This window comes from Tenrec ecaudatus, chromosome 4 (assembly GCF_050624435.1).
Source record: "Tenrec ecaudatus isolate mTenEca1 chromosome 4, mTenEca1.hap1, whole genome shotgun sequence".
Lineage (NCBI taxonomy): Eukaryota > Metazoa > Chordata > Mammalia > Afrosoricida > Tenrecidae > Tenrec > Tenrec ecaudatus.
This window is the reverse complement of record NC_134533.1, coordinates 98,161,498-98,174,478: the sequence shown is the minus strand read 5'-3', so window position 1 is coordinate 98,174,478 and position 12,981 is coordinate 98,161,498. Positions and strand designations below refer to the sequence as shown.

The 12,981-nt window shown below is 39.6% G+C and overlaps 1 long non-coding RNA gene and 1 other non-coding gene across 2 annotated transcripts in view; both read right to left on the bottom strand.

Moving 5' to 3' along the window:
- The window catches only part of LOC142445021 (uncharacterized), a 136,879-nt gene that overhangs the window by 69,534 nt on the left and 54,364 nt on the right, over positions 1–12,981 (bottom strand). The gene's annotated exons all lie outside the window — the stretch shown is intronic.
- On the bottom strand, positions 7,882–7,988 carry LOC142447450 (U6 spliceosomal RNA). The gene has a single exon (XR_012784151.1). It is a non-coding gene; the product is annotated as a U6 spliceosomal RNA (small nuclear RNA).

Here is a 12,981-nt window from a genome sequence, read left to right as displayed (position 1 = left end):
GAGCCCCTCTGCTCCCCTAAAGACTTACAAGCCTTAGAAACTCTGTGCAGGTCGCTACGAGTCAGAATCAACTCAACGGCAGTGGCCATATAGCATTAAACAAGAGAACATATTTAGCACGATATTACTTTGACAGATGTATAATAGCAATATTTGTTTATTCCAAATGGCCTTATATCCACCCAAATTTTGGTATTCTGCTTGATGAAAATTAACATGATATTTATGGCCCTATAGCAGCATTGTAGACTTTACAGTTATTGTTAGCTGCTATGCAGAAGGCTTTGGATGCATGGAGATCCTATGCGTAATAGATCCCTACAATCAGTAAGGAATCAGACTATTGTGCTCATAAATTTTTCAGGAACTATTCTTCTGGATCCAATTTAGCCTGGAGACTGCTGATCACTGCTCCCCATCAAAGAAACTTGCAAATGCCCATTGACTGACAGATGCATGGTGACCGCTTGTGAGGCACATTGGCCAGGAATCATCTGTGATTCTCCCACATAAAAATAAGAATTGTACCATTGAACCATCTCTGCCCTTCACTTTACATTTAGGTTTAAATTAAACTCAATTATTGAAATCATTGTAATTTTATTTTAAGGTATATTTTTAAAACGAGTTAATACATAGTCAAAAATATCAATCTTATGGTGAAATACAACTTTGTCATGTAATTTGTTATAGTTCATTGAAGGAAGGATTTTATCTCTGAGTGTTCCAAGAATAATACAGGAAGGTAAAAGAGCCTGCTGCTAATCAAAAGTACTAGAAATATAACATAATTTAAGATTTAGTTTGTTAGAAATCTAAAATGTTGCAACCCCTCCCTTGCAGTAAAAATTCCTTTAGCGCTTAATCAGCAGGGATGTTCGAACTCAGGAAAGGGGTGGTAAGTAAGACCATGAAGATAAACAATGCAGTAGGGCTTCCGAAGCCTCCATCATTCAGGAATACAATGGAGGATGGCGCTTCAGGGAGTGATGGTCTGATGACCCCTGGAGAAGTGTGGATTTCTTTTTTCCTGTGGTCATTGCAAAATCTTGTGAGTGTGTTATAGTTAAGGTTTGTAACTTGCTTTATTTTCACTGGATTTTTAAAGCCATTTGGAGGTAGCAAACTCCACTGTTTTCTTCTGTTTCATGCTTGCAGAAATAAATTTAGGAGTATCTCAAATAAAACTAGTCTCTGTCTTTGGCTGAAAGAATGATAGGCAATCCAGGAGTGCTGGTAGCGGCAAGAAGAATACATCTCAGGCCAGCAGAGATGTTACTGGCTATGAATATACATTAGGAAGGGACTGGCTAGGGCCAAATGAGACCTAGTTTAAGGGATTTTATCTATTTCTAACTCTTCTTTCAGGCTTTGGCCTGCATAGCTGAGAGAAAAGCAAAGCACTGCTCCCCCGACCCCCTTTTAAAAAATCATTTTATTGGGTGCTCTTATAACCCTTACAACATTCCATATATCAATCGTAACAAGCCTATTTGTACATATGTTGCCATCAGCATTTCCAAAATATTTTCTACTTGAGTCCTTGGTATAAGCTCCTCTTTGTTCCCTCCCTCCCCCACTCTCCCTCCCTCTGTATCTTCGATCAATTATATATTGTTATTTCATATCTTACACTATGCAATGTCTCCCTTCACCCACATTTCTGTTACTTATCCCCATAGGGGCAGGGGGGGCTATATATCCAATCTTGTGATGGGTTCCCTCTTTTTCACCCTTCCCCCTCCTTGGCCATCCTCTACCCTTATGATATCCCTATTCCCATACTGTCGCTGAGCCAAGAGTGCTTATCTGTACCAATGCGCGTTCTCCAGTCTAGCCAGAGTTCTCAGTTAGCACTGGGTCATGGGAGTGGGGGAAGGAAGGGGAAGTATTAATGAACTAGAGGAATGATGTGTGATTTGTAGGTGCTGCACTGCACCTTGTTTGAATCATTCTTTCCTTACAGTGTTTCTGTGGGGGGTATCCAAGTATCTACAGATGGGCTTTGGGGCTCTACTCCAAACCCCTCTTTTGTATCAATATAGTTATTGGCTTGGGATTTTTTGATACCTGATGCATGATCCCGTTGACACCTCATGATCACACAGACTGGTGTGCTGCTTCCATGTGGGCTTTGTTGCCTCCCTGCTAGATGGCCGCTTGTTTAGCTTCAAGCCTTTAAGACCCCAGACTCTCTATCTTTTGATAGCTGGGCACCCTCCACTTTCTTCACCACATTTGCTATGTACCTGCTTTGTCTTCAGTGATCATGTTGGGAAGGTGAGTATCAAAAACTGCCAAGTTATCAGAATAAAATACTCTTGTGTTAAGGGAGGCCTTGAACAAAGTCCATCTGTTATCTTAATATTTATCATATAAATATATGTACATTAGCCCCCATTACTTTCATTATAAATTAATATATTTACATATATACATGCCTATAGCTATACCTCTATAATTAGCTTTTGCCTCCTACTTCTTTTCTCTGTTTCCTTTCACCTTCCTCCTATCTCATTATCATGCTCACCCTCCATTCGGCTCTCAGTAATTCCTCTCAGATACATTGCTCTTGATCAAGCCCCACCCGGCAATAAACACCCTCCTCACCATCAATTTTAGGTCTCTTGTTGTTCCCTTATCTCTGAGTTTGTTGGCTCCCCACTTCCCCCCTCTATACCCTCCTCTCCCATGCTTCCCCCACCAAACCACTGGTCCCATAGTTTCTCCCCAGGATTGTTTGTTGTCCTCCCTATCTTATACAGCTAGATATAGGGTGTAATAAAAAGAAAAAAAACAAAACATAATAACATCTACTCTTTTGAAAGTGTAAATTCATGTGTTTATAAGGCAGCAATGATTTTGAGTATAATACATCTGACCCCTAGTGATTTTTCTTGTGACCTCATTTTTTTCTCCTACCATATTTTGATGTGTTACTTTCCTGCTTGCTTTCTAATACTAAAAAAGAACAAAAAACCAAACCAAAACCCCTGAAACTCACGGCCAACAAGTCAGTTCAAACTCAAGGCAACCAATAGGGCAGAGAAGAACTACCCCTGTGAATTTCCAAGAGTATAATTTTTTATGAGATTAGAATGCCTCCTCTTTCTCCCATGGAGTGGCTGGTGGTTTTGAACTTCTGACCTTGTGCTTGGCAGCCCAATACATACATAACCCACTACTCCACAAGGCTCCTTCTAATAGAGTTGCTTAACTTGTTAGTTCCATTCTGAGTCAGAACTAAACACAACAAGTAGAGATATGGATTATATCACATCATAGTTTAAGAATATTTCCAAGGAAATTGTTATATAATTAAAAGGGGACATAAGCATAAACCAACAGGAGAAACTCCTTCGTGTTAAATTCTATGAACTATAGTTCTTACTCTACTTAATGGACACTGTACTTTAATTTTTGATCATTGCTAGGTAGCAGAGTATCATAACAGTAGCTTAAGATTCCTCAACTTCAAGATGCTTGGTATTCCTGATGCAATTCCTAATAATTCTACCTCCTTGAAAACAAAACTATAAAATTCTCCAGGCACAATTTGTAACTTCAACAGAATGTAGTTAAGTCTGCATCATAAATTTGCCCTCTATGTCAGTGTAATTTATACATAACATCTCTATTTAACTCATCCTGAGATCATAAAAATGTAAAAGCTGATTCAAATGCTTGTTTGGGGAATAATTCATTATTCATTTGTGTTTTTGGAGATGAAGATACTTTTTTTATCTAAATGAAATTAGCACTTCACTAAGGAACACAATATTGACTATCTAAGGCTTTACCAGTATGGCAAGGTCAAATGTGGTATCTTTGACTCTCTTGATTCACATTCATGACCCAAATGAGGTTACTGTTTATGCACAAAGTAAAATTAAATCAAGGTTAGTCAAAAAGATTTTCCTAGTACAAAACAAAGCACTGAGAAATTACATAGTACCATTAACATTTGTAGGAATATCATTTTTACAACCTAGTAACTAGTTTTCCTAAATATTGTAGTACCACAGTTGAAGCAAAGTTCTTAGCTCTTTATCTCTTCTATTGAATCTAATTTTATAAACTGCACATATGAAAACAAGATGTCTTGTCTGACAATTGACTGTACCTCTGTGCTGCTGCATGGGCTGCACATGACTAGGTACCGCAAGCACGCGCTTCAGCAATGGGCCCAAGCACAGACACACTTATGAGGACCACGTAGCACCAAGTGGTGGAGGTGCATCATGTGTGCACAGGGTCGCTCTGAGCCAGGACCACTTGATGGCACCTGAGAACAATAAGATGTACTGAGAGTCACTATAAAAATGCAGAAGTTCTCATCTCTAGCACATTTTAAAAATAAGCCTCATAAAAAAAATTCCTAAATTTTTCTCTTAAATGTAGTCAAGCTATAATTCTGTTAATGTATTACAGATTATATACTCATACCTCAGATTATCTAAATGGGAATACTATGAATTCTGCTGCTGAAATTTACTTTTTTAAAGTTATACTGCTGAACAATCAGATCTCAATAGATATATTTTAGGAAAACATCTTGCCAATTTTAATCAAAGACAAAGATATCAAAAAATATAATTTGGAAATGATGTCACAGCAAATCCAGGGGTAGTTTTTTTTGAGGGGGGAGGAACACCTTTCATAAAGAAGAAGTTCTTCCCGCTGTTTTCCCATTATTCAGAAGCATAACTATAAACTTTACACAACTAGATTTGTGAGCTAGTGAATAAGACAAATTGATCATCCTAAATCTATATTTTGTGTTATAGTGAGATATGTATATTGTACTGAGTTAGTCTAATTACACTTTCAATGACCTCATGTATAAACCAACAACCGTGGAAATATATGACCCACACTGAACAATTACATTACTGTACCCAAATCCTGTTTGTTTTTTTCTGGACAGATATGTGTCAGTAGAACTGCTATGATGCATGGTGCATGCAAATACTTATCTCTCAGTGTCAGCCTTTCACATGAACATCTATTACACAAATTCCATCATTATCAGAATGACTCATCCCACCGATGCAAACACTAGCTGAGTAATTTTGCTACAGATGTTGCAATGGTGGAGGGGGATTTCCCTTTAAGACATGCCTTACTGAAACCTTTTACATAGCCTCAGAAAATGCCCCCTCTTAGATAACTCACTCATTAATATGACCCCCTCCAGGTGGGTTGCTTGGATATTGTCACTTTGATGCCCACTGCTGTGCCAAGTTTCACTTACCAGAAACATCCGGACAGTAGTGTGTCTGTGTCATGCTTGTCTTTCCTCTACCCTCTATTTTTTCACAACCGGTATTCTTCCTCAGCCATCCGAGTTCAAAAGCAGTCATTGTTTTTCCAGTATTTTCTAAAACCCATTCGTTCCACATGCCTCATGTAAGCTTCCTCTCAAACACATCACTTTCATGGGAAAATTCTAGATTTTACTTTAAACAATTAGTCCTCTTCTTGTTCAAGTCCAAGTAAACCCACTGCCATCAAGTCAATGCCGGCTCACAGCAACCTTCTATAAGGTTGCTAAGTCTGACTATCTTTATGGCAACGGATAGCCCCAGCTTTCTCCCAGAGTACCTAGTACACGTGACTTGCCAGCCTTTTAGTTAGCACCCCAACATCTATCCCACTAACAGCCTAACATCCTTAACCCCAAACTTCTTAATGAAAGTATATTACTTTATCATATCATCATATTCTTTTAAAATCATTTAATTTAATTCACAGAAAAAATTAGTCAAAATTGTCAAATAAACAAAAATAAACTGATTTTTTCAAAAGCAAGTTTAGCTTTGCTAGAATGTCAGACATACCAAAACCCAAGAGAAAAGAATGACTGGGAAGTTAGGTGACATGACATGAAGTGCTGCCAATGTTTTCTAGAAAACAGTAAAATTGAAAAGAAAAAGGAGGCAGAAAATGAATAACTCGCTTTTGAAGCATTTAAATACATTATTTATGTATTATCATCTGTATACATATACATTCTTTCTAATAAAGCATCATATTATATATTGCTGTATAATATATTATAATACTCATATACAATGCTATCATAGGATGTTTTTGCAATGGCCTCATAGTTAGCCTTTTTACCTGTTAGCCACTCATTTCCTCAACTTAGCTTGCCCATCAGTGCCTGATGAACGTTCCAAAACAATACCCTGCAGACATCATTCTCCTGCTCAAGGTACGTGGTTTCTTTTAGTAAAATAAAAAACACATAAGCCATGGTTTATCATTTTACCCCTGATAAACCTAAGTGAGATAGTTAAAGTCTATTGTGCCAATGTGGCCACTGAACACACGTGGGGTTAATTGAGAGACAGAGAGATAAATGGCTCGGGAAGCCTCTCCTTTCTTGTCTCTTGCTCTTTGATAATCATACCAGTGTGCAGCTGCCTTGTTGTTCTGTGCCTCAATTTGCAAGCTACACTACCTGTGGGACACCTAACCCATAGACTGTGTCACTAGAATTTGAGGTCTCTTCAAGACCTGCTTCGCCACACCATTGGAATTTACATCTCTTGAGCTGGGGACTGTCGGACCCTGTCATCTGTCTGACTGTTGGTTATCTGCCTTGCTGTTTGCTGCCTGTGCCCAAATAGCCTGAATTGCTCTATAGAGGACTACCCGGTGGCCCTCAATAGTTGAAGGACTGCCAGTGTCTCACAACTGTTTCACGGGAGTGAGTTGCACTCAGCCATCTGCTTTATAGATTAATTGTTTGTTTCTTATGTTATCTATCTATCTATATAAATATATATAAAATTATCATTGTCCTGGTTTTGTTTCTCTAGAGAACCCTGTCTACATACTAAGCTTCAGGTATCTCACCCACAACACTGTCCTCTCATTTAAGCCCCATGCCTGGGTCCAGAGGCTCAAAAGATGAAATTTTTATTTTCGAAAATTAAAATTCTCTTGGCTCTACCCCTCATCACAAAAAGGAATTCAAATTGTAAGGCAATGACAGGCACAAAAGGGTATTCAGTGGCTAAAATCCCCCTTACCCACCTTATTCTTCCAGGTGGCCTAGTGGTTACACATTGGGCTGCTAACTGCAAGGTCAGCAGATCAAAACCACTGGCAGTTCTGTGAGAGAAAGACAGCGACAGTGAGGCTTTCTTCTGTAGACATAGAGGCAGTTCTACCTTCTCCTTATCGGGTCTCTGTGTGTTGGCATCGACTTAGTAGCACTGAGTACCTTGCTCTCCAACATCCAGATTCCTTTATGTAAACAGTAGCATTTGTAAGTTTGGGGGACACTCCTCCAGTTACATATTATGTAAAAATAATAAACATATACAAATAGATCCCTTTTCCTCTGCTGTATTTACCCAACAGGTAGAATGTTAGATACGGCTCTTGCCTTTTCCATTGGATTTTGCATAAAATACATTACATGGCTTCCTTGCTCTTGTTTCCTTCCAACAAAACTGCTCAAGACCACTTCACTGTGCTGTGATTTACTTCTCAAAGTCCGCGCGTGCGCTGATGCCATTGGCCTGGTGCACACTTCCAATCACAGCCGCTCCTTGGCTCACTGTCTTCATCTGCTGGCACGTGTCCCACTGAATTTATCCCAAGATAAAGTTTCAGCAGTCAAGCTGCTGAGCCAAAGGTTAGGGCGCATTCTAAAATTTTTCATACACTATCAAATAAATCGAAGCGATTTCTTCTCCTACCATGTGTGAAACCACGTGTGAATGTCTGTTATCTCATATCTTCACTAACATAAGGAGTTCTTGAATATTTTATCTTTGTTGAGCTAAAAAATAGTATCCAGTTATGCTGCAGCTTCATACTCCTACCATGAGTGCGATTAAATGTTCTCTTATGTTTTTTTATTTTAAAAATATGGAACACTTCATGAATTTGCGTGTCATCCTTGCGCAGGGGCCATGCTAATCTTCTCTGTATCGTTCCAATTTTAGTTTGTGTGCTGCCGAAGCGAGCACTCTCTTTATGTTTTAACGCTATCTGTAGCCCCCCTGTCTGTGAATAGTCACACATGCCTTTTGCCAATTTTTCTGTTGATCCACACTGGAAAAAAAGCATTCCTCTATTTATGCTACAAATTGACACTGGTTGAGTTTATCATTTGACTTTGCTTACCCTTTTTTTTTCTATTTTGAATTTGTTTAAAATTTGATTTACTGGTAATTCAAAATATTTATTTTATGGCATCTACTTTTTTATTACGTTTAAAAGATACATTTCCACTAAATATTTTTTTAATTCTCCTAGTCTTTTACAGGAGTCTTGGTGACATAATGGTTTAGGTATTAGGCTGCTAACTGGAAGATAGGCAGTTCAAAATGACAGTCACTCCATGGGAGAAAGATGAGGCTTTCTGTCATAATGAGTTACAATCTCAGAGGCCCACAGGGACCATTATCCCTTGTCCTGTATAGGGCTGCTCTGCGTCACAATCCACTGGATAGTAGTGAGTTTGGTTTGGTTGGGCCTATTATAGTTTAAGTTTCTTAGGAGTTTTTCAAAATTAATGGGACTAATTTTACAGCTTTCTGAGAACCTAATTTCTGGTGTCAGAATTTTGGGGATGTGTCTTAGTTGTCTAGTGTTGCTATAACAGAAGTATCACAAGTGGGTGAATTTTACGGACTGAAGTACACATTCCCACAGTTCAGGAGGGTACAAGTCGGAGAGGGGGAAGCATTTTTCTCTGTCAGTTCTGGAGAAAGGACCTTAGCTCTTTGAGCTTCATGTGACTTCATATCCTTTCCTTCATCTCTGCTTGAATCACATGCTTGTTTATTTTCTTTATATTTCAAGGGTTATTGGCTGGAAACACACCCTACTCTAATCCTATCTTATGGACATAACAAAGAAAATCTATTCCTAACTGGAATTATAACCACAGACTTAATGGTTAGGATTTAAATGACATATTTTTGGTGGACACAGTTCAAACCATAATATCTCACGCTTTGGCCACTCAACATCCATGCCCTCTCCCCAAATTTCCTAAATCAATCTAAGTCCAAAATCCCATCTTCTAAAGTATCTAAATTAAATATGGGCACGATTTTAGGTATATTCCATCTCGGGCAAAATTCCTCCTGAGACCCTGTGAAATCTAGACTAGGGGATCTCTGTTTCCAAAGCACAATGGTAGAACAGATACAAGGGAGGCATTTCCATTACAGATGGCAGAAATTTGATGGGAAAGGGGATAGATGGCACCAAGCAAATCCAAAACCCAACGAACAATCTCCATTGACTTTCAGGACTTAAAAATAAGCCTCTATTCTTTGGAACCATCTGGTCAAGGGCAATGTTCTCCAGACTCTGGGTGTTGGCCATGCTCTGAATTCTGGACGGATGGCACTCAGCTCTGGGCTTTAGCTCTGCCTTCCAGACCCACTGGGACAGCGACTCAGTTCCTCAGGTGTGAGCAGCTTCAGCCTCTTCATGCATGTGAGTGGAAAACCCACCAGCTCAACCTGGGCAGCTGCCATTCCTCTGCCCTCTGGGCAGGGCAGTCTACACCCTCCACTGTGGCCAATGGCCTCAACCCCTGACAGTTGTGAACAGGATTCCTACCTCCCAGTTAGTGAAGATTTGACCCTCTGAAACCTCGAAGAGTAGAAGCCTCCCCCTTGCCATGACCTTACCCTGTGAAAATGATTAGGAGCCTGCTTCCTGTGCACCTTCAAATAATTCTCATTTCTGAATTATCCTTTTATTTTCTTGTAGACAATAGATGTAGTTCCTTTGGCCTGTTTCCTACCAACAGAATTCCAAGATATTGGGGGGAGGGTTGTTTTTATTTTTCCCTTTTTTCCTGTCCCTTAACCTTTCAGTACCAACTAGGGGTTTTCTCCCACAGGCTTACTCTATTTAACAAGAGTGTGTAGTTATCTCATTGATGAAAATTTTAGGACACATATCTTTCCTTTCCTTTCATCTTTATTATGAGAAGCAAGGAGAAATAACCTGAACCCTTATGACCTTGCTTAGAAGCCCTCTCAACAAGCTGTCCAAGCTCATCACTCCACCTTAGGTGGAGTGAAATTTCTTAATAAGGGTCTTCTCCCTGTGTCTGTAACTCCCACAGAATGATTGGGTGGCACTATGCAAATGGGGTATCAGAACGCTAATATGGGGGGTTGGTCAGTTTTGGCTACAGCCTCCCCCTCCCCCTGCTATAAGGGTGAGCCATCCATCTTTGAAGCAACAGGAGAGAAAGGAAGTTCAGCACCATCAGAAGAGCACATTCCAGGCCTCTGTCTGAAGCGGTGGAGGCCTCCACCAGAGGCACCAGTGACTGCGACATGGAGACTGTGGGACAGAGCCCAAGGAGCAGCGCTGAGACGGTGGGACGGTGAGGCAGAGCAAAAGGCAGGTTTCCTGGTCCACGGAGGTCCAAGGACCAGATGGCTCAGAAGCTGAGCACCAGAGAGAGACCTGGTTGCTAATAGAGGTCCATAGGTTGCTGTGGACCAAAGACTATAGCTGGACTCTTCACTAATCCTGACTTGTGGTAACCTACTCATTTCCTTAATAAACTGCCATAATTGTATCTCTGTGAGTTCTGAGTGACACTGGCTATTGCAACGAATGACTGAGCCCAGCCTAGAAACAGAGTGGTGTGGGAGGTGCAGTTGATGTTGGAATAGGTAAAGAAGGAGGGAATGTGGAGGCATGTCAGTCTCTTAGCAACAGAAAAACCAGAAGAGGTCAGATATGGTCTCCATGTCATTTCTGCATCGTTCCAATAAACATCTGAACATAACTCAGCAAAGTCTTTTCTTTTGCATAAAAACAACATGCTTCTCTACATCCACTGCCTAATCCCAGGTTCATCGTTTTCTTTCCAAGCCTCGCCAGAAGCGTATTTACCATTCACATTTCTACCAACTTTCTGTTCCTGGTCCTGTATGTATTCTGTAAGACAACAGCGATTTTCTCTAGCTCTGTTCAGTTCATTCTGAGCCTTTCCAAGAATTTCTTTGGTCACTCCTACCAACAATCTCTTCAAGGCAATCTTAGCTTGTATTTCTAGGCACCTTAAAACTCTTACGTCCGCTACTTATTTTAGGTACCTGAAACAGTAACACCTTACTTTTTTGCGCCACATTCTGTCATGGTTAGTTATAGCTGCAGTCACAGAAATGCCACCTAGTAGGAGGCTTTAGCCATCAGAAACTTATTTTCTCATACTTTCAGAGTGCCAACTCTGGAGGAAGACCTTCTTTCTCTGTTGACTCTCAGGGAAGATCTCTGTCTCTGAGCTTTTGCTCCTAAATGATCTTCATGTACTTAGGCACCTCTTTCCCCTTTTCCTCTGCTTCTCTCACGTGCTCATGTTAATCTAGGAGTTGAAATAGGCCCCATAGCAATCGGTATGTGTAGCTCAAGAGACTGACTTAAAACACATCGTACTCTAATCTTGTCTCCTTAACATTACAAAGAAAAGTCAACCCCAAATGGGATGATAATCATAGATACAGGGGCTAGGGTTTACCATGCACATTTTGGGGAGAGCACAATTCAATCCATGATAGGGTACTTCTTCCATCATAACATTATTATTAGAATCTGGAAACAAAAGAACACTCCCTGTCAGCATATTCCTGCATTCACCCAGAGCTTCCTAAATTACTTCCTGGTTTCCTATCCATCGGTCCTGGGTACCTAATCACTTACTTCTGTCTCTTCTTAATTTGAAAATGTCTCTTACATTTTCATACTTTTAAATACAGTTCTATACTTTTCTGCCTAATTTCCTGTTAGTTCTTTGGCAAGCCTAATCACTACAGACTCTAAAACGAACTCTGATATTTTAAATTATCTCTTCCTTTTCACCTTAATTGAATCATCTGTTTTCCTTGAAAAAGCCAAATCTTTCCCAAGTCAGTCAGGTGAGGCCATTCGTTTTCAAAAGGAGGAAGGAGGGCATGTGCATGTTCTTCCTCCCGACTAATACTTCCAGACTCTTATTCCATGGATATCTGTTCAACGATTCTCTTCTTTGTTGTTCACACTCTTCTGTTATGAATTTCTTTTTATCATGTCATTTCCTAGTGATATCTTTAGTTTGCTCCCACATTTTTTCTAAAGTACTGGAGCACCCAATGCAAATTCAATTTCAGTTTTCTTGAGTAAAAGTCTAAGTTGCAGAGATTGATGTGAGAATTAAATCATGACTCCTCCATCAGTTCCCTGAGCTTGGATAAGCAAGTAATCTAACCTCTTGGTGTATTAGTCATCTCAGTTATAAAGTGGGAGCCGTCCAATTGTGATTGTTAATGTATTCATGATTTCCAACACATGGCACTCTAGTGTAAAGCAGAAGAAAATAGTGCCCGGTCCTGTACCATCTTCATAGCAGTTAGTGTACACAAGTTCGCTCTCTTTTTTTAAGCTCCTGTGTTAATCCATCTTCCTGAGGATTTCCTCATTTTTGCTGGCCCCCTACTTTACCAAACATTGTCTTTTTATCTAAATATTGCTCTTACCTGATAATGTGTATGAAACATCCAAAACAAAGTCTCACTATACTCCTTCCTCGGGAGCATTATGGTGGTATTTCCCCCCTAAATTTGCTAATGTTATTATGAATATTAAATGAGATAGTGTTCACTTATACAATGTTATGTTTACATAAATATGCCACATATTGAATTGTATGTTTTTCAGTTTTACCCTATTAAGTACATATATGATTTTATTATTCTTTGACAATTATAGATGGCTATCTAGACCTCTATAAATGCCCTTTGCCTCCTAGATCTTTCATCTATTTCCTTTGACTTTCCTCTTGTCCCACTATTATGCTCATTCATTATTTAGGATTCAGTAATTCTTCTTGGTTACATTACCCTTGAATATATTTATATATGAGGATGGGGAAGTAGATTTATGTCCCATATTTATAGGTTTAGTATTAAGGTAGCATAAGGACCTTGGGCCTCTACTCAAGCA